This window comes from Hyperolius riggenbachi, chromosome 3, assembly GCF_040937935.1.
Source record: "Hyperolius riggenbachi isolate aHypRig1 chromosome 3, aHypRig1.pri, whole genome shotgun sequence".
NCBI lineage: Eukaryota > Metazoa > Chordata > Amphibia > Anura > Hyperoliidae > Hyperolius > Hyperolius riggenbachi.
In genome coordinates, this window is record NC_090648.1 from 121,934,195 (window position 1) to 121,954,674 (window position 20,480).

Sequence of the window (20,480 nt, forward strand, 5' to 3'; positions counted from 1 at the left end):
AAGTCTCTAAATACATACACAGGGTGCATTTCTCTATGTTCTCCTTCTTTCCTGTGCAAGAGTTCTGGTCCACTTTAAAAGCCTTTGGCAGCCATGAGAATCCAAGTCATTTGTATCAGAGTACAATGTGTGTTGGTATGCTACATGTAAGGGCCAAAGAAGGAATGTGCCACCCCAGATGGGACTCGAACCCACAATCCCTGGCTTAGGAGGCCAGTGCCTTATCCATTAGGCCACTGGGGCATGCTGTAGAAGTGCAGCAAGTAGGCTTTTGCTCCACAGAGACTGCACAATGCCTCTTGCAGCAAATGAGTTGCAAATGGACGTACTTCTTTTCCTTGTGTTGTGCCATGGATTTTGCAGGTGATATAGCTCTTGCCAGCTTCCTCCACTGCTCTTCAACAAGCAAAAGCATTGGTCTCATTCTTTTTGGTCCTCACTCAAAACAAGCTTCCCTTGTTGGGCAATGACAGCTCCTGCGTGTAGCAGTGGCATACTGGCACCCTTTGGCTTGAATGTTTTGGGTCATAGGAGAAAGGTGATTAAAGGAAGCAAAAGGGCAACTATCTCTGCTCCAGGTGAGGCTCGAACTCACAACCTCGGCATTGCTCAACAGATACTGTCTTATAAGTACCGCGCGCTAACCGATTGCGCCACTGGAGCTCCGTTGCTGCTGTTGGGGAGGTGCCTTTATCACCAGGACACTTGGCCTGTGATGCGTAACTCGTTAAAATGAAGCACATGTCATAAATCATTATAAGACCAAGTCAATTGTTTGTTAAGAAGAAAACCGGTAGAAGACAGGGAGCGTTTGTCCAAATCAGCAAGCCAAGGTGACTATTAAGATCATCTCCATAGAGGTGAGTGGACTTCAATGGAGGCTTGACACAGACTAGGAGCACACAATCACACTTTTTTGTGGTGGTGAGAGAATAGGCCATGAGAGCAGGCTTTGAAAGCCATGAATACCTCTGAAAAGGTGTGAGATCATTCTGGTCTGCTGCTAAATGTGCATGTTCCTACTGCATATAAGGCGATAATAAGGAAAAGCACACCTATCTCAAGTCATGTTTTATCCCCAGCAGGTGCCACTCTTCCAGAGTCGCAATGCAGTCGGCTGAGTTGGGCAGACTACACATGCAGGCATGATGCAGGGAATCCCTGGGGTATTTACTGGGCAAGGCGTATCTTACACACAGCACCCAAAATGACAGATTGAATTTATTATTATAGAAGATATAAATATATATGACAGCAGAGCCGGCCAATTGAGATGTTCACAATTGCGCGTTGCATCTAGCTTTGAAGTGGGTCCGTGAAAATCAGCAGGAAGTGCATTTTGAAGGTGGATTTGCTATGATTTTCCATAGTGTGGTGACATGATAGTGACTTTACATTTCTTTGACCTTTTGTAACGAGATGTGGGATACCCATTGAAAGCCTTGTCGAATTTCAAGTGGACCTGAACTCAGAACGTCCTTTCTGCTCTAAAAGATACGCAACAGCATAACAACCTTTAAACAAGAAACATTTCTTTGTTACAGCTAATAGAAATCCTAAGATAAATCTGCACTGTTTCTACTTCCTGACTGATGGAAGCAGACATATTGTTAACAGCCTGTGCTTTCAAATGAGCTTATCTGCCATTGGCAGTCATGTGACCCAGGGTGATCACCACAACTAGTGATTAGACACAAATGAGGGGGACAGGCTAAAGTCTCTAAATACATACACAGGGTGCATTTCTCTATGTTCTCCTTCTTTCCTGTGCAAGAGTTCTGGTCCACTTTGAAAGCTTTTGGCAGCCATGAGAATCCAAGTCATTTGTATCAGAGTACAATGTGTGTTGGTATGCTACATGTAAGGGCCAAAGAAGGAATGTGCCACCCCAGATGGGACTCAAACCCACAATCCCTGGCTTAGGAGGCCAGTGCCTTATCCATTAGGCCACTGGGGCATGCTGTAGAAGTGCAGCAAGTAGGCTTTTGCTCCACAGAGACTGCACAATGCCTCTTGCAGCAAATGAGTTGCAAATGGACGTACTTCTTTTCCTTGTGTTGTGCCATGGATTTTGCAGGTGATATAGCTCTTGCCAGCTTCCTCCACTGCTCTTCAACAAGCAAAAGCATTGGTCTCATTCTTTTTGGTCCTCACTCAAAACAAGCTTCCCTTGTTGGGCAATGACAGCTCCTGCGTGTAGCAGTGGCATACTGGCACCCTTTGGCTTGAATGTTTTGGGTCATAGGAGAAAGGTGATTAAAGGAAGCAAAAGGGCAACTATCTCTGCTCCAGGTGAGGCTCGAACTCACAACCTCAGCATTGCTCAACAGATACTGTCTTATAAGTACCGCGCGCTAACCGATTGCGCCACTGGAGCTCCGTTGCTGCTGTTGGGGAGGTGCCTTTATCACCAGGACACTTGGCCTGTGATGCGTAACTCGTTAAAATGAAGCACATGTCATAAATCATTATAAGACCAAGTCAATTGTTTGTTAAGAAGAAAACCGGTAGAAGACAGGGAGCGTTTGTCCAAATCAGCAAGCCAAGGTGACTATTAAGATCATCTCCATAGAGGTGAGTGGACTTCAATGGAGGCTTGACACAGACTAGGAGCACACAATCACACTTTTTTTGTGGTGGTGAGAGAATAGGCCATGAGAGCAGGCTTTGAAAGCCATGAATACCTCTGAAAAGGTGTGAGATCATTCTGGTCTGCTGCTAAATGTGCATGTTCCTACTGCATATAAGGCGATAATAAGGAAAAGCACACCTATCTCAAGTCATGTTTTATCCCCAGCAGGTGCCACTCCTCCAGAGTCGCAATGCAGTCGGCTGAGTTGGGCAGACTACACATGCAGGCATGATGCAGGGAATCCCTGGGGTATTTACTGGGCAAGGCGTATCTTACACACAGCACCCAAAATGACAGATTGAATTTATTATTATAGAAGATATAAATATATATGACAGCAGAGCCGGCCAATTGAGATGTTCACAATTGCGCGTTGCATCTAGCTTTGAAGTGGGTCCGTGAAAATCAGCAGGAAGTGCATTTTGAAGGTGGATTTGCTATGATTTTCCATAGTGTGGTGACATGATAGTGACTTTACATTTCTTTGACCTTTTGTAACGAGATGTGGGATACCCATTGAAAGCCTTGTCGAATTTCAAGTGGACCTGAACTCAGAACGTCCTTTCTGCTCTAAAAGATACGCAACAGCATAACAACCTTTAAACAAGAAACATTTCTTTGTTACAGCTAATAGAAATCCTAAGATAAATCTGCACTGTTTCTACTTCCTGACTGATGGAAGCAGACATATTGTTAACAGCCTGTGCTTTCAAATGAGCTTATCTGCCATTGGCAGTCATGTGACCCAGGGTGATCACCACAACTAGTGATTAGACACAAATGAGGGGGACAGGCTAAAGTCTCTAAATACATACACAGGGTGCATTTCTCTATGTTCTCCTTCTTTCCTGTGCAAGAGTTCTGGTCCACTTTAAAAGCTTTTGGCAGCCATGAGAATCCAAGTCATTTGTATCAGAGTACAATGTGTGTTGGTATGCTACATGTAAGGGCCAAAGAAGGAATGTGCCACCCCAGATGGGACTCAAACCCACAATCCCTGGCTTAGGAGGCCAGTGCCTTATCCATTAGGCCACTGGGGCATGCTGTAGAAGTGCAGCAAGTAGGCTTTTGCTCCACAGAGACTGCACAATGCCTCTTGCAGCAAATAAGTTGCAAATGGACGTACTTCTTTTCCTTGTGTTGTGCCATGGATTTTGCAGGTGATATAGCTCTTGCCAGCTTCCTCCACTGCTCTTCAACAAGCAAAAGCATTGGTCTCATTCTTTTTGGTCCTCACTCAAAACAAGCTTCCCTTGTTGGGCAATGACAGCTCCTGCGTGTAGCAGTGGCATACTGGCACCCTTTGGCTTGAATGTTTTGGGTCATAGGAGAAAGGTGATTAAAGGAAGCAAAAGGGCAACTATCTCTGCTCCAGGTGAGGCTCGAACTCACAACCTCAGCATTGCTCAACAGATACTGTCTTATAAGTACCGCGCGCTAACCGATTGCGCCACTGGAGCTCCATTGCTGCTGTTGGGGAGGTGCCTTTATCACCAGGACACTTGGCCTGTGATGCGTAACTCGTTAAAATGAAGCACATGTCATAAATCATTATAAGACCAAGTCAATTGTTTGTTAAGAAGAAAACCGGTAGAAGACAGGGAGCGTTTGTCCAAATCAGCAAGCCAAGGTGACTATTAAGATCATCTCCATAGAGGTGAGTGGACTTCAATGGAGGCTTGACACAGACTAGGAGCACACAATCACACTTTTTTTGTGGTGGTGAGAGAATAGGCCATGAGAGCAGGCTTTGAAAGCCATGAATACCTCTGAAAAGGTGTGAGATCATTCTGGTCTGCTGCTAAATGTGCATGTTCCTACTGCATATAAGGCGATAATAAGGAAAAGCACACCTATCTCAAGTCATGTTTTATCCCCAGCAGGTGCCACTCCTCCAGAGTCGCAATGCAGTCGGCTGAGTTGGGCAGACTACACATGCAGGCATGATGCAGGGAATCCCTGGGGTATTTACTGGGCAAGGCGTATCTTACACACAGCACCAAAAATGACAGATTGAATTTATTATTATAGAAGATATAAATATATATGACAGCAGAGCCGGCCAATTGAGATGTTCACAATTGCGCGTTGCATCTAGCTTTGAAGTGGGTCCGTGAAAATCAGCAGGAAGTGCATTTTGAAGGTGGATTTGCTATGATTTTCCATAGTGTGGTGACATGATAGTGACTTTACATTTCTTTGACCTTTTGTAATGAGATGTGGGATACCCATTGAAAGCCTTGTCGAATTTCAAGTGGACCTGAACTCAGAACGTCCTTTCTGCTCTAAAAGATACGCAACAGCATAACAACCTTTAAACAAGAAACATTTCTTTGTTACAGCTAATAGAAATCCTAAGATAAATCTGCACTGTTTCTACTTCCTGACTGATGGAAGCAGACATATTGTTAACAGGCTGTGCTTTCAAATGAGCTTATCTGCCATTGGCAGTCATGTGACCCAGGGTGATCACCACAACTAGTGATTAGACACAAATGAGGGGGACAGGCTAAAGTCTCTAAATACATACACAGGGTGCATTTCTCTATGTTCTCCTTCTTTCCTGTGCAAGAGTTCTGGTCCACTTTAAAAGCCTTTGGCAGCCATGAGAATCCAAGTCATTTGTATCAGAGTACAATGTGTGTTGGTATGCTACATGTAAGGGCCAAAGAAGGAATGTGCCACCCCAGATGGGACTCGAACCCACAATCCCTGGCTTAGGAGGCCAGTGCCTTATCCATTAGGCCACTGGGGCATGCTGTAGAAGTGCAGCAAGTAGGCTTTTGCTCCACAGAGACTGCACAATGCCACTTGCAGCAAATGAGTTGCAAATGGACGTACTTCTTTTCCTTGTGTTGTGCCATGGATTTTGCAGGTGATATAGCTCTTGCCAGCTTCCTCCACTGCTCTTCAACAAGCAAAAGCATTGGTCTCATTCTTTTTGGTCCTCACTCAAAACAAGCTTCCCTTGTTGGGCAATGACAGCTCCTGCGTGTAGCAGTGGCATACTGGCACCCTTTGGCTTGAATGTTTTGGGTCATAGGAGAAAGGTGATTAAAGGAAGCAAAAGGGCAACTATCTCTGCTCCAGGTGAGGCTCGAACTCACAACCTCGGCATTGCTCAACAGATACTGTCTTATAAGTACCGCGCACTAACCGATTGCGCCACTGGAGCTCTGTTGCTGCTGTTGGGGAGGTGCCTTTATCACCAGGACACTTGGCCTGTGATGCGTAACTCGTTAAAATGAAGCACATGTCATAAATCATTATAAGACCAAGTCAATTGTTTGTTAAGAAGAAAACCGGTAGAAGACAGGGAGCGTTTGTCCAAATCAGCAAGCCAAGGTGACTATTAAGATCATCTCCATAGAGGTGAGTGGACTTCAATGGAGGCTTGACACAGACTAGGAGCACACAATCACACTTTTTTTTGTGGTGGTGAGAGAATAGGCCATGAGAGCAGGCTTTGAAAGCCATGAATACCTCTGAAAAGGTGTGAGATCATTCTGGTCTGCTGCTAAATGTGCATGTTCCTACTGCATATAAGGCGATAATAAGGAAAAGCACACCTATCTCAAGTCATGTTTTATCCCCAGCAGGTGCCACTCCTCCAGAGTCGCAATGCAGTCGGCTGAGTTGGGCAGACTACACATGCAGGCATGATGCAGGGAATCCCTGGGGTATTTACTGGGCAAGGCGTATCTTACACACAGCACCAAAAATGACAGATTGAATTTATTATTATAGAAGATATAAATATATATGACAGCAGAGCCGGCCAATTGAGATGTTCACAATTGCGCGTTGCATCTAGCTTTGAAGTGGGTCCGTGAAAATCAGCAGGAAGTGCATTTTGAAGGTGGATTTGCTATGATTTTCCATAGTGTGGTGACATGATAGTGACTTTACATTTCTTTGACCTTTTGTAACGAGATGTGGGATACCCATTGAAAGCCTTGTCGAATTTCAAGTGGACCTGAACTCAGAACGTCCTTTCTGCTCTAAAAGATACGCAACAGCATAACAACCTTTAAACAAGAAACATTTCTTTGTTACAGCTAATAGAAATCCTAAGATAAATCTGCACTGTTTCTACTTCCTGACTGATGGAAGCAGACATATTGTTAACAGGCTGTGCTTTCAAATGAGCTTATCTGCCATTGGCAGTCATGTGACCCAGGGTGATCACCACAACTAGTGATTAGACACAAATGAGGGGGACAGGCTAAAGTCTCTAAATACATACACAGGGTGCATTTCTCTATGTTCTCCTTCTTTCCTGTGCAAGAGTTCTGGTCCACTTTAAAAGCTTTTGGCAGCCATGAGAATCCAAGTCATTTGTATCAGAGTACAATGTGTGTTGGTATGCTACATGTAAGGGCCAAAGAAGGAATGTGCCACCCCAGATGGGACTCAAACCCACAATCCCTGGCTTAGGAGGCCAGTGCCTTATCCATTAGGCCACTGGGGCATGCTGTAGAAGTGCAGCAAGTAGGCTTTTGCTCCACAGAGACTGCACAATGCCTCTTGCAGCAAATGAGTTGCAAATGGACGTACTTCTTTTCCTTGTGTTGTGCCATGGATTTTGCAGGTGATATAGCTCTTGCCAGCTTCCTCCACTGCTCTTCAACAAGCAAAAGCATTGGTCTCATTCTTTTTGGTCCTCACTCAAAACAAGCTTCCCTTGTTGGGCAATGACAGCTCCTGCGTGTAGCAGTGGCATACTGGCACCCTTTGGCTTGAATGTTTTGGGTCATAGGAGAAAGGTGATTAAAGGAAGCAAAAGGGCAACTATCTCTGCTCCAGGTGAGGCTCGAACTCACAACCTCGGCATTGCTCAACAGATACTGTCTTATAAGTACCGCGCGCTAACCGATTGCGCCACTGGAGCTCCGTTGCTGCTGTTGGGGAGGTGCCTTTATCACCAGGACACTTGGCCTGTGATGCGTAACTCGTTAAAATGAAGCACATGTCATAAATCATTATAAGACCAAGTCAATTGTTTGTTAAGAAGAAAACCGGTAGAAGACAGGGAGCGTTTGTCCAAATCAGCAAGCCAAGGTGACTATTAAGATCATCTCCATAGAGGTGAGTGGACTTCAATGGAGGCTTGACACAGACTAGGAGCACACAATCACACTTTTTTTGTGGTGGTGAGAGAATAGGCCATGAGAGCAGGCTTTGAAAGCCATGAATACCTCTGAAAAGGTGTGAGATCATTCTGGTCTGCTGCTAAATGTGCATGTTCCTACTGCATATAAGGCGATAATAAGGAAAAGCACACCTATCTCAAGTCATGTTTTATCCCCAGCAGGTGCCACTCCTCCAGAGTCGCAATGCAGTCGGCTGAGTTGGGCAGACTACACATGCAGGCATGATGCAGGGAATCCCTGGGGTATTTACTGGGCAAGGCGTATCTTACACACAGCACCAAAAATGACAGATTGAATTTATTATTATAGAAGATATAAATATATATGACAGCAGAGCCGGCCAATTGAGATGTTCACAATTGCGCGTTGCATCTAGCTTTGAAGTGGGTCCGTGAAAATCAGCAGGAAGTGCATTTTGAAGGTGGATTTGCTATGATTTTTCATAGTGTGGTGACATGATAGTGACTTTACATTTCTTTGACCTTTTGTAACGAGATGTGGGATACCCATTGAAAGCCTTGTCGAATTTCAAGTGGACCTGAACTCAGAACGTCCTTTCTGCTCTAAAAGATACGCAACAGCATAACAACCTTTAAACAAGAAACATTTCTTTGTTACAGCTAATAGAAATCCTAAGATAAATCTGCACTGTTTCTACTTCCTGACTGATGGAAGCAGACATATTGTTAACAGGCTGTGCTTTCAAATGAGCTTATCTGCCATTGGCAGTCATGTGACCCAGGGTGATCACCACAACTAGTGATTAGACACAAATGAGGGGGACAGGCTAAAGTCTCTAAATACATACACAGGGTGCATTTCTCTATGTTCTCCTTCTTTCCTGTGCAAGAGTTCTGGTCCACTTTAAAAGCTTTTGGCAGCCATGAGAATCCAAGTCATTTGTATCAGAGTACAATGTGTGTTGGTATGCTACATGTAAGGGCCAAAGAAGGAATGTGTCACCCCAGATGGGACTCGAACCCACAATCCCTGGCTTAGGAGGCCAGTGCCTTATCCATTAGGCCACTGGGGCATGCTGTAGAAGTGCAGCAAGTAGGCTTTTGCTCCACAGAGACTGCACAATGCCTCTTGCAGCAAATGAGTTGCAAATGGACGTACTTCTTTTCCTTGTGTTGTGCCATGGATTTTGCAGGTGATATAGCTCTTGCCAGCTTCCTCCACTGCTCTTCAACAAGCAAAAGCATTGGTCTCATTCTTTTTGGTCCTCACTCAAAACAAGCTTCCCTTGTTGGGCAATGACAGCTCCTGCGTGTAGCAGTGGCATACTGGCACCCTTTGGCTTGAATGTTTTGGGTCATAGGAGAAAGGTGATTAAAGGAAGCAAAAGGGCAACTATCTCTGCTCCAGGTGAGGCTCGAACTCACAACCTCGGCATTGCTCAACAGATACTGTCTTATAAGTACCGCGCGCTAACTGATTGCGCCACTGGAGCTCCATTGCTGCTGTTGGGGAGGTGCCTTTATCACCAGGACACTTGGCCTGTGATGCGTAACTCGTTAAAATGAAGCACATGTCATAAATCATTATAAGACCAAGTCAATTGTTTGTTAAGAAGAAAACCGGTAGAAGACAGGGAGCGTTTGTCCAAATCAGCAAGCCAAGGTGACTATTAAGATCATCTCCATAGAGGTGAGTGGACTTCAATGGAGGCTTGACACAGACTAGGAGCACACAATCACACTTTTTTTGTGGTGGTGAGAGAATAGGCCATGAGAGCAGGCTTTGAAAGCCATGAATACCTCTGAAAAGGTGTGAGATCATTCTGGTCTGCTGCTAAATGTGCATGTTCCTACTGCATATAAGGCGATAATAAGGAAAAGCACACCTATCTCAAGTCATGTTTTATCCCCAGCAGGTGCCACTCCTCCAGAGTCGCAATGCAGTCGGCTGAGTTGGGCAGACTACACATGCAGGCATGATGCAGGGAATCCCTGGGGTATTTACTGGGCAAGGCGTATCTTACACACAGCACCCAAAATGACAGATTGAATTTATTATTATAGAAGATATAAATATATATGACAGCAGAGCCGGCCAATTGAGATGTTCACAATTGCGCGTTGCATCTAGCTTTGAAGTGGGTCCGTGAAAATCAGCAGGAAGTGCATTTTGAAGGTGGATTTGCTATGATTTTCCATAGTGTGGTGACATGATAGTGACTTTACATTTCTTTGACCTTTTGTAACGAGATGTGGGATACCCATTGAAAGCCTTGTCGAATTTCAAGTGGACCTGAACTCAGAACGTCCTTTCTGCTCTAAAAGATACGCAACAGCATAACAACCTTTAAACAAGAAACATTTCTTTGTTACAGCTAATAGAAATCCTAAGATAAATCTGCACTGTTTCTACTTCCTGACTGATGGAAGCAGACATATTGTTAACAGCCTGTGCTTTCAAATGAGCTTATCTGCCATTGGCAGTCATGTGACCCAGGGTGATCACCACAACTAGTGATTAGACACAAATGAGGGGGACAGGCTAAAGTCTCTAAATACATACACAGGGTGCATTTCTCTATGTTCTCCTTCTTTCCTGTGCAAGAGTTCTGGTCCACTTTAAAAGCTTTTGGCAGCCATGAGAATCCAAGTCATTTGTATCAGAGTACAATGTGTGTTGGTATGCTACATGTAAGGGCCAAAGAAGGAATGTGCCACCCCAGATGGGACTCGAACCCACAATCCCTGGCTTAGGAGGCCAGTGCCTTATCCATTAGGCCACTGGGGCATGCTGTAGAAGTGCAGCAAGTAGGCTTTTGCTCCACAGAGACAGATGGCCCATAACGAGCAGCGCAGCTAGTGGAGTGCAGGGCCCCATGATAGGGCTAGATTGCATGCTAGGGGTTAATAGCAGAAGAGGGGAGGGGGCGGGCCCAGCCCAGTTCGTATTCCGCGCGTGTAGTGGGGAAGGAGAGGCGGAAGCGTAGGAGGAAGTGACGTCGGCGGAGGCAGACGCACTTGGGACACCGAGGCAGCAGGACGTGTTTCTCCCCTGCTCTGCTCGGAAGAAGAAGTGCGTCATGGCAGATATAGAGGAGCTGCTCCAACGGGTGAGGAGTGAGGCAGAATCCCGGGGTCCGCAGTGGGTAGCCATCCAGATGTCTGCTATGGGAGCAGGCCAGACACCTCGCGCTAGCGCGCGGATCACCCGCCCACCGGACAGGCTGAGCCCAGCTGCATCCCCGCGGCAGGGCAGGCGCACGGGCAGCCCTATTACTACACCGCCTGCCCCAGCCCAGAAGCGGACGACGAAACAGAGCAAGGGACGGCCCAGCGCAGCGGAGGCAGACGGGGCAGAGGACTTGGAACAGCCGGGCACATCCAGCCAGCAGGGGGGCAGTGAACACCACGGCGGGGCGTCGGGGGGTCCGCAACAGCCCGCGCCAGCAGGCCCCAGAAAAGCAGCACAGCCGAGGAAAAAAGACAAGCAGCAGGGGCCCCATCACTCCTCTAGGCGTGGGGCCGACCTTGGGGTCGCGGCTGGGCCATCCCAGGCTCAGGCCAAGCGCCCTGCGCAGCAACAAAAGGCGTCCAACAAGAGAGGGCAGCCGCCCCAGAAGCGGAACACGGGCCAACAGCCGGGCCGTAGTTCAAGCAGCACGGGGAGCAGCAGCTCGCGCAACTCGGGAGCGCGGAGCCAACAGTCCCCAGTCAGCAGCGGCTCGTCCAGCGGCCACAGGGGGTCGGTCACCGCCAATCTCGCCAGTGGGCCCGGAAACACATCGCCTGACGAAGAGGCTTCTTCGCAGTCGGAAGACGAGGAGTCTGCGGATCAACCTAGGGAATCGGCTGGTCGGGACGGGCGTCCGGTGCAGCCAGGTGAGATTAATTTAATTCCAGCTTATCCTATTGCTCATGATGTGGGGAGTACAAGGGGCCTGGTACCAGCCGACCAAGTCGGAGTGGTAGCGGCGCCGCTGTTAAGGGACAGTGCCATGTCCCCGGCCCTGTCCTTTGTCAATACGTTATTGTTGGGGATTCGGGAGGCTTTGCAGGCGAGTGGCGGGCCCAGTGTTGCCCCTCCCACGTCCGCGTGGGCTACGCCGGCCCCGCTAGTGGGACCCCCAGGGCCACCTTCCACAACGATCATTCCCTCCGTTCCGGCAGCAGCGGTCGCAGCCTCGGTGGCGTTGGCCGCGCCGGCACAGAGTGAGCCCATTGCCGCAACCGGCACTGAGGTTGATTCGGTGAGGTTATCAGACTCAGCGAAAAGTGAGCTTTACCTGTGTCTTGAGGCCTCTTTAGGTACGCATCTCAAAAAGGAAGTAAAAGAAAAAATTTGGAGGGGGGAATACATCGAAATTTTTTCTTTACTGCAGCTTTCTAAATTTAACCTGGATAAGGGTAAGCCGGACGAAAGCAAGAAGGAGGAGGAGGAGCGCAGGCGTTACAGGCTTATCCCGCGAACCCACCAAAACTGGTCGCAAGCTTTCGCCATATTGGCTAGTGTGATCGGGGAAAAACAGCCCGAGTGTTGCGCAGCGCTATTCGGGTACCAGGACAGCATTGGGGAAGCGTTTAGGTCATACGGAGGCAACGCATGGCTTCGTTATGATGAAGAGTTTCGCCAGCGTAAGGCAGTTCGCCCCGAGATTCGCTGGGACCATAAAGATGTCATCCTTTGGATGAAGCTTATGATCCCCGCAAGCAAAGGATCACAGTCCTTTCAAGGGGGGGCCAGCAGCTCCAGCAGTTCAGGGCAGCTGGCCAACAAACGTCCAGGGGTCTGTTGGAAGTACAATGACAACACGTGCAAATTTGGGAGTTCATGCCGCTTCAAACATGAATGCGGAAATTGCGGGGGCGGACATCCAGGTTCCCGTTGCTATAAACAGAGTAAAAATAGGGGCGGCGAGTCTTCCGGTAAGAGGGAGGACTCCAGTGATTCTCAAAAAGATGGAACGGCACCTAAGTAGGTACCCGGATACCGACGCGGCCGAACTGTTACGCCAAGGTTTTTCGGAAGGTTTCCGTATCCCCAGTTCGGGAGCGCCTCGCTCCTTTCCCCCGTTCCGTAACTTAAAATCAGTGGCAGGCTTTCCGGATGTAGTGACAGCTAAATTACAAAAAGAGGTTGGGCTGGGCCGGATGGCGGGGCCTTTTGCTTCCCCTCCTCTGGATAATCTGATTGTTTCCCCGTTAGGCATCGTCCCCAAAAAAGAACCCGGCGCTTTCCGCCTTATCCACCATCTGTCACATCCCAGGGGAAGATCCGTTAATGATGGAATCGATCCGGGGGATGTGACGGTAGCCTACACATCTTTCGATGTGGCAGTGCGGTGGGTCAGGCGTTTGGGGCGTGGCACCCTACTAGCCAAAACCGACGTTGAATCGGCCTTTCGGTTACTCCCGGTTCACAGGGAAAGTTTCCATCTCTTGGGTTGCTTCTGGGAAGGCAGCTATTACATCGATTGCTGCTTACCAATGGGCTGTTCCATTTCTTGTTCGTATTTCGAGAAATTCAGCTCCTTTTTGGAGTGAGTGGTTAAGGAGGAGTCCGGGGTAGGTTCGGTTATACACTACCTGGACGACTTCTTATTCATGGGCAAGAGCGACTCTCCCACGTGCGCTTACCTTTTGGCGACCATGCGGCAGACTTGTGCTAGCTTTGGGATCCCCCTAGCTGAGGACAAAACAGAAGGGCCCCAGACGGTGATCAAATTTCTGGGTATCACCATAGATTCAATGGCAATGGAATGCCGCTTACCGGAGGATAAGATCGTGGATTTACAGAGGGTCATAGACGAGGCGTTGACGCAAAGGAAGGTCACCCTGCGCATGCTCCAGTCATTATTAGGTAAATTAAATTTCGCGTGCAGGATTATCCCCATGGGGCGTATCCTCTGTAGGAAACTGGCAATGGCTACTGCAGGGATCTCCTCGCCTAACCATCATGTGCGGTTGAATAGTGAACACAAAGCGGATTTGAGAATGTGGCAGGTTTTCCTCTCTGACTTCAACGGGCGCTCGGTGTGGTTGGAAAAAAGCATTCAGAACATTGATCTGGAGCTTTTCACCGACGCGTCGGGTGCGCACGGTTATGGGGCCTTTTTCGCAGGAGAGTGGAGCGCAGCGGGATGGCCGGAGGATTGGAGGCGGGTCGGCTTCACAAAAAATTTACTGCTCCTAGAGCTTTTTCCCATAGTGGTGTCAGTAAAAATTTGGGGTGCCCAACTGTCTAACAAAAAAATCAAATTCAACTGTGATAATTTGGGGGTTGTAACGGCAATTAACCACCCTGGCGTTCTGATTATATCGCCAGGGTGGCTGCGGGAGGGTTTTTTTTGAATAAAAAAAAAACTATTTCATGCAGCCAACTGAAAGTTGGCTGCATGAAAGCCCACTAGAGGGCGCTCCGGAGGCGATCTTCCGATCGCCTCCGGCGCCCAGAATAAACAAGGAAGGCCGCAATAAGCGGCCTTCCTTGTTTTGCTTATATCGTCGCCATAGCGACGAGCGGAGTGACGTCATCGACGTCAGCCGACGTCCTGACGTCAGCCGCCTCCGATCCAGCCCTTAGCGCTGGCCGGAACTTTTTGTTCCGGCTACGCTGGGCTCAGGCGGCTGGGGGGACCCTCTTTCGCCGCTGCTCGCGGCGAATCGCCGCAGAGCGGCGGCGATCAGGCAGCACACGCGGCTGGCAAAGTGCCGGCTGCGTGTGCTGCTTTTTATTTGATTAAAATCGGCCCAGCAGGGCCTGAGCGGCGACCTCCGGCGGTGTTGGACGAGCTCAGCTCGTCCAGACCGCTCAGGTGGTTAACAAGGCCTCCGCATCTTCCCCTCCGGTCATCCGGCTACTGCGACACTTGGTGTTGACTTGCCTGCGACTTAACATGTTCTTATATGCAGTGCATCTGCCTGGAACCGAGAATGACGTAGCAGATGCGCTTTCTCGCTTTCAGTGGCAAAGATTCAGAGGCCTCGTCCCTGGCGCAGCACAATCCGGGATTCCCTGCCCCCAGGATTTGTGGGAAGTCCCGTTCGGGAGATAGAAGGATGGATGGCTCATTCTTTGTCTGACGGAACATGGTCATCATATTCGTCCGTCTGGGACCAATGGGATACGCTGTCTGCCGAAATGGGAAGCTCGTCGTCAGATAGGTTGGGTCAGTTTTTTCATTTTCTTGTGCAAAATGGCGCGGCGGGGGTGTCACCCTCGGCTATGTCCAAAAAAGTGTCGGCTTTGGCCTTTTTATTTAAGCTACGAGGCGAAGTAGACATTACGAAGGATTTTCGGGTTAAATTAGCGTTGCGAGGTTTCAAATCTAAACCAGTGAAGAGGGATGGGCGTCGCCCGATTACGTTCGAGCTTCTGTCATCCCTCGTATCGGTGCTACCGGAGATTTGCAGCTCAGATTTTGAGGTTTTGCTGTTCACGGCAGCTTTCGTCCTAGCTTTTTTCGGGGCGTTTCGGGTGAGTGAGCTAGTCAGCCCCAACAAGCGGACAGCGTCGGGTATTAAGGAAGGGGAGGTAGTGGTGTCAGGAGGATCGGTGGAGATTTTTCTACGCCGATCCAAAACGGACCAGTCAGGTAAGGGTCGGGTTATTGCGCTGCAGCGCATACAAGGTTCCCCTTTGTGTCCTGTAGAGGTCTTGGGCACATTCTCCCAGGCGCGCCCCATGGGCGGCGGGTCTTTTCTTTGCCATGCAAACGGGGGCCCCGTTGACCAAATTTCAATTCGTGGCAATCCTCCGGAAAGGCCTCGAGCGGGTGGGGGCCCCGCCTTTGGAATACGCTTCCCATTCCTTCCGCATTGGGGCTGCTACAGAAGCGGCGCGGTGGGGTTTAGATGACAGAACCATAAAGAGGATCGGGCGGTGGGAATCGGCAAGATTTCTCTCATATGTACGGCCGCACCTGGTTTGAGTGTGGGTCAATCTTTAACTGTGACCTTTATTGTGTTGGTGTTTGGGTGTTTTTCGCTTTTTGTTTTGTTTTACAGATGAATCTCCGCGTCTGGTATGGATCTTAGGACACTCGTACGTGGCCCGGGGGGCCAGAAGGGCACGGGTCAGAGCGGATGGTCGACAGTTGGGATTTCCTCGGTCACAGGCTGACATAAGATGGATTGGCGTGCCGGGAATGATGTGGTCTGGAGTGTTGCCGGAGTTCCGTCGGTTCGTGGATTGGGATCGGGCCCCTGATGTCTTAGTCCTCCATGCGGGGGGAAATGATTTGGCCGCTCGGTCCACGAGGCAAATCATAAAGGACATTAAAGCAGACTTTATGGCGATCCGATCGGAATTTCCGGCCACGGTGATTGTATGGTCAGAGGTGATTGCCAGGAATACCTGGAGGTTGGCTAGATCGGTAGATCGGGTTAATAGGGCCAGGAAGAAATTGAATAGGGAGGTGTCCCGTTTTGTTACTAGGAACGGGGGGGTGGCAGTGCGACACTTGGACCTGGAGACAGACACAGAGTCCTTTTTGGCTAGAGATGGGGTCCACCTCACAGAAATAGGGATAGACTTATGGGCGTTAGCTTTGTCAGATGGCATACAGAGGGCGTTGTATTTGGGGGCCTCACAGGCGTAAGGTGTTACGCCTGTCTGGCTTGGCGGGGTGTAGGGCTCCGGAAATTGGGCACTATTAATGATGGGGGTAAGTAAAATCTCCCACTTTGGGTTGTAGGTTTGCGAAGGGTGTCTACTCAGAGAAATTTAAGGATTGTGCATGCAGCTGTCCCTGAGCCGGTCCATGCGGCGGGGGCCGGCAGATTGCAGGCTGCATTGCAGAGAAGGTTGTGGATTAGGTTCGATTATACCCCGGAGCTCTTCCCCTGCAGGTTTACAGTTTCCTGTTACCAGTTATTTGTTATACAGATTATTGTATTAGGAATTTACGGGCTGCTTTGGCCTTAATAAAAATCCATTCTCTAAGAAGCAGTCCTGTCTTTATTCTAGTGCTAAGGGGTAGGGGGGGGGTTTAGTAGAGGTGGTAGCAAGGCTAATCTATGCACTTATCAAGATGGCCCATAACGAGCAGCGCAGCTAGTGGAGTGCAGGGCCCCATGATAGGGCTAGATTGCATGCTAGGGGTTAATAGCAGAAGAGGGGAGGGGGCGGGCCCAGCCCAGTTCGTATTCCGCGCGTAAGAGCGCAATGTAGTGGGGAAGGAGAGGCGGAAGCGTAGGAGGAAGTGACGTCGGCGGAGGCAGACGCACTTGGGACACCGAGGCAGCAGGACGTGTTTCCCACCCACCCTCCCTATTTTATTGTGTTGTTTGGTTATAGCTTGGTGGTGGTACGTCATTGCAGCTGGCGGGGTGTAGGGCTCCGGAAATTGGGCACTATTAATGATGGGGGTAAGTAAAATCTCCCACTTTGGGTTGTAGGTTTGCGAAGGGTGTCTACTCAGAGAAATTTAAGGATTGTGCATGCAGCTGTCCCTGAGCCGGTCCATGCGGCGGGGGCCGGCAGATTGCAGGCTGCATTGCAGAGAAGGTTGTGGATTAGGTTCGATTATACCCCGGAGCTCTTCCCCTGCAGGTTTACAGTTTCCTGTTACCAGTTATTTGTTATACAGATTATTGTATTAGGAATTTACGGGCTGCTTTGGCCTTAATAAAAATCCATTCTCTAAGAAGCAGTCCTGTCTTTATTCTAGTGCTAAGGGGTAGGGGGGGGGTTTAGTAGAGGTGGTAGCAAGGCTAATCTATGCACTTATCATGCACAATGCCTCTTGCAGCAAATGAGTTGCAAATGGACGTACTTCTTTTCCTTGTGTTGTGCCATGGATTTTGCAGGTGATATAGCTCTTGCCAGCTTCCTCCACTGCTCTTCAACAAGCAAAAGCATTGGTCTCATTCTTTTTGGTCCTCACTCAAAACAAGCTTCCCTTGTTGGGCAATGACAGCTCCTGCGTGTAGCAGTGGCATACTGGCACCCTTTGGCTTGAATGTTTTGGGTCATAGGAGAAAGGTGATTAAAGGAAGCAAAAGGGCAACTATCTCTGCTCCAGGTGAGGCTCGAACTCACAACCTCAGCATTGCTCAACAGATACTGTCTTATAAGTACCACGCGCTAACCGATTGCGCCACTGGAGCTCCGTTGCTGCTGTTGGGGAGGTGCCTTTATCACCAGGACACTTGGCCTGTGATGCGTAACTCGTTAAAATGAAGCACATGTCATAAATCATTATAAGACCAAGTCAATTGTTTGTTAAGAAGAAAACCGGTAGAAGACAGGGAGCGTTTGTCCAAATCAGCAAGCCAAGGTGACTATTAAGATCATCTCCATAGAGGTGAGTGGACTTCAATGGAGGCTTGACACAGACTAGGAGCACACAATCACACTTTTTTTGTGGTGGTGAGAGAATAGGCCATGAGAGCAGGCTTTGAAAGCCATGAATACCTCTGAAAAGGTGTGAGATCATTCTGGTCTGCTGCTAAATGTGCATGTTCCTACTGCATATAAGGCGATAATAAGGAAAAGCACACCTATCTCAAGTCATGTTTTATCCCCAGCAGGTGCCACTCCTCCAGAGTCGCAATGCAGTCGGCTGTGTTGGGCAGACTACACATGCAGGCATGATGCAGGGAATCCCTGGGGTATTTACTGGGCAAGGCGTATCTTACACACAGCACCCAAAATGACAGATTGAATTTATTATTATAGAAGATATAAATATATATGACAGCAGAGCCGGCCAATTGAGATGTTCACAATTGCGCGTTGCATCTAGCTTTGAAGTGGGTCCGTGAAAATCAGCAGGAAGTGCATTTTGAAGGTGGAATTGCTATGATTTTTCATAGTGTGGTGACATGATAGTGACTTTACATTTCTTTGACCTTTTGTAACGAGATGTGGGATACCCATTGAAAGCCTTGTCGAATTTCAAGTGGACCTGAACTCAGAACGTCCTTTCTGCTCTAAAAGATACGCAACAGCATAATAACCTTTAAACAAGAAAAATTTCTTTGTTACAGCTAATAGAAATCCTAAGATAAATCTGCACTGTTTCTACTTCCTGACTGATGGAAGCAGACATATTGTTAACAGCCTGTGCTTTCAAATGAGCTTATCTGCCATTGGCAGTCATGTGACCCAGGGTGATCACCACAACTAGTGATTAGACACAAATAAGGGGGACAGGCTAAAGCCTCTAAATACATATACAGGGTGCATTTCTCTATTTTCTCCTTCTTTCCTGTGCAAGAGTTCTGGTCCACTTTAAAAGCCTTTGGCAGCCATGAGAATCCAAGTCATTTGTATCAGAGTACAATGTGTGTTGGTATGCTACATGTAAGGGCCAAAGAAGGAATGTGTCACCCCAGATGGGACTCGAACCCACAATCCCTGGCTTAGGAGGCCAGTGCCTTATCCATTAGGCCACTGGGGCATGCTGTAGAAGTGCAGCAAGTAGGCTTTTGCTCCACAGAGACTGCACAATGCCTCTTGCAGCAAATGAGTTGCAAATGGACGTACTTCTTTTCCTTGTGTTGTGCCATGGATTTTGCAGGTGATATAGCTCTTGCCAGCTTCCTCCACTGCTCTTCAACAAGCAAAAGCATTGGTCTCATTCTTTTTGGTCCTCACTCAAAACAAGCTTCCCTTGTTGGGCAATGACAGCTCCTGCGTGTAGCAGTGGCATACTGGCACCCTTTGGCTTGAATGTTTTGGGTCATAGGAGAAAGGTGATTAAAGGAAGCAAAAGGGCAACTATCTCTGCTCCAGGTGAGGCTCGAACTCACAACCTCGGCATTGCTCAACAGATACTGTCTTATAAGTACCACGCGCTAACCGATTGCGCCACTGGAGCTCCGTTGCTGCTGTTGGGGAGGTGCCTTTATCACCAGGACACTTGGCCTGTGATGCGTAACTCGTTAAAATGAAGCACATGTCATAAATCATTATAAGACCAAGTCAATTGTTTGTTAAGAAGAAAACCGGTAGAAGACAGGGAGCGTTTGTCCAAATCAGCAAGCCAAGGTGACTATTAAGATCATCTCCATAGAGGTGAGTGGACTTCAATGGAGGCTTGACACAGACTAGGAGCACACAATCACACTTTTTTTGTGGTGGTGAGAGAATAGGCCATGAGAGCAGGCTTTGAAAGCCATGAATACCTCTGAAAAGGTGTGAGATCATTCTGGTCTGCTGCTAAATGTGCATGTTCCTACTGCATATAAGGCGATAATAAGGAAAAGCACACCTATCTCAAGTCATGTTTTATCCCCAGCAGGTGCCACTCCTCCAGAGTCGCAATGCAGTCGGCTGAGTTGGGCAGACTACACATGCAGGCATGATGCAGGGAATCCCTGGGGTATTTACTGGGCAAGGCGTATCTTACACACAGCACCCAAAATGACAGATTGAATTTATTATTATAGAAGATATAAATATATATGACAGCAGAGCCGGCCAATTGAGATGTTCACAATTGCGCGTTGCATCTAGCTTTGAAGTGGGTCCGTGAAAATCAGCAGGAAGTGCATTTTGAAGGTGGATTTGCTATGATTTTCCATAGTGTGGTGACATGATAGTGACTTTACATTTCTTTGACCTTTTGTAACGAGATGTGGGATACCCATTGAAAGCATTGTCGAATTTCAAGTGGACCTGAACTCAGAACGTCCTTTCTGCTCTAAAAGATACGCAACAGCATAACAACCTTTAAACAAGAAACATTTCTTTGTTATAGCTAATAGAAATCCTAAGATAAATCTGCACTG

The 20,480-nt window shown here is 48.1% G+C and overlaps 16 non-coding genes across 16 annotated transcripts; all 16 read right to left on the reverse strand.

Moving 5' to 3' along the window:
* Window positions 1–170: 170 nt before the first annotated feature.
* On the reverse strand, window positions 171–243 carry TRNAR-CCU (transfer RNA arginine (anticodon CCU)). Its single transcript has one exon. It is a non-coding gene; the product is annotated as a tRNA-Arg (tRNA).
* Window positions 244–570: 327 nt separating this feature from the next.
* TRNAI-UAU (transfer RNA isoleucine (anticodon UAU)) lies at window positions 571–663 on the reverse strand. The gene is given in 2 exon segments: window positions 571–606; window positions 626–663. It is a non-coding gene; the product is annotated as a tRNA-Ile (tRNA).
* Window positions 664–1,884: 1,221 nt separating this feature from the next.
* Window positions 1,885–1,957, reverse strand: TRNAR-CCU (transfer RNA arginine (anticodon CCU)). Its single transcript has one exon. It is a non-coding gene; the product is annotated as a tRNA-Arg (tRNA).
* Window positions 1,958–2,284: 327 nt separating this feature from the next.
* TRNAI-UAU (transfer RNA isoleucine (anticodon UAU)) lies at window positions 2,285–2,377 on the reverse strand. The gene is given in 2 exon segments: window positions 2,285–2,320; window positions 2,340–2,377. It is a non-coding gene; the product is annotated as a tRNA-Ile (tRNA).
* Window positions 2,378–3,599: 1,222 nt separating this feature from the next.
* TRNAR-CCU (transfer RNA arginine (anticodon CCU)) lies at window positions 3,600–3,672 on the reverse strand. The gene has a single exon. It is a non-coding gene; the product is annotated as a tRNA-Arg (tRNA).
* Window positions 3,673–3,999: 327 nt separating this feature from the next.
* Window positions 4,000–4,092, reverse strand: TRNAI-UAU (transfer RNA isoleucine (anticodon UAU)). Its single transcript is given in 2 exon segments — window positions 4,000–4,035; window positions 4,055–4,092. It is a non-coding gene; the product is annotated as a tRNA-Ile (tRNA).
* A 1,222-nt stretch (window positions 4,093–5,314) lies between these two features.
* On the reverse strand, window positions 5,315–5,387 carry TRNAR-CCU (transfer RNA arginine (anticodon CCU)). The gene has a single exon. It is a non-coding gene; the product is annotated as a tRNA-Arg (tRNA).
* Window positions 5,388–5,714: 327 nt separating this feature from the next.
* TRNAI-UAU (transfer RNA isoleucine (anticodon UAU)) lies at window positions 5,715–5,807 on the reverse strand. Its single transcript is given in 2 exon segments — window positions 5,715–5,750; window positions 5,770–5,807. It is a non-coding gene; the product is annotated as a tRNA-Ile (tRNA).
* A 1,223-nt stretch (window positions 5,808–7,030) lies between these two features.
* On the reverse strand, window positions 7,031–7,103 carry TRNAR-CCU (transfer RNA arginine (anticodon CCU)). Its single transcript has one exon. It is a non-coding gene; the product is annotated as a tRNA-Arg (tRNA).
* A 327-nt stretch (window positions 7,104–7,430) lies between these two features.
* On the reverse strand, window positions 7,431–7,523 carry TRNAI-UAU (transfer RNA isoleucine (anticodon UAU)). The gene is given in 2 exon segments: window positions 7,431–7,466; window positions 7,486–7,523. It is a non-coding gene; the product is annotated as a tRNA-Ile (tRNA).
* Window positions 7,524–8,745: 1,222 nt separating this feature from the next.
* On the reverse strand, window positions 8,746–8,818 carry TRNAR-CCU (transfer RNA arginine (anticodon CCU)). Its single transcript has one exon. It is a non-coding gene; the product is annotated as a tRNA-Arg (tRNA).
* Window positions 8,819–9,145: 327 nt separating this feature from the next.
* On the reverse strand, window positions 9,146–9,238 carry TRNAI-UAU (transfer RNA isoleucine (anticodon UAU)). The gene is given in 2 exon segments: window positions 9,146–9,181; window positions 9,201–9,238. It is a non-coding gene; the product is annotated as a tRNA-Ile (tRNA).
* Window positions 9,239–10,460: 1,222 nt separating this feature from the next.
* Window positions 10,461–10,533, reverse strand: TRNAR-CCU (transfer RNA arginine (anticodon CCU)). The gene has a single exon. It is a non-coding gene; the product is annotated as a tRNA-Arg (tRNA).
* Window positions 10,534–17,759: 7,226 nt separating this feature from the next.
* On the reverse strand, window positions 17,760–17,852 carry TRNAI-UAU (transfer RNA isoleucine (anticodon UAU)). The gene is given in 2 exon segments: window positions 17,760–17,795; window positions 17,815–17,852. It is a non-coding gene; the product is annotated as a tRNA-Ile (tRNA).
* A 1,222-nt stretch (window positions 17,853–19,074) lies between these two features.
* TRNAR-CCU (transfer RNA arginine (anticodon CCU)) lies at window positions 19,075–19,147 on the reverse strand. Its single transcript has one exon. It is a non-coding gene; the product is annotated as a tRNA-Arg (tRNA).
* A 327-nt stretch (window positions 19,148–19,474) lies between these two features.
* On the reverse strand, window positions 19,475–19,567 carry TRNAI-UAU (transfer RNA isoleucine (anticodon UAU)). Its single transcript is given in 2 exon segments — window positions 19,475–19,510; window positions 19,530–19,567. It is a non-coding gene; the product is annotated as a tRNA-Ile (tRNA).
* Window positions 19,568–20,480: the final 913 nt, after the last annotated feature.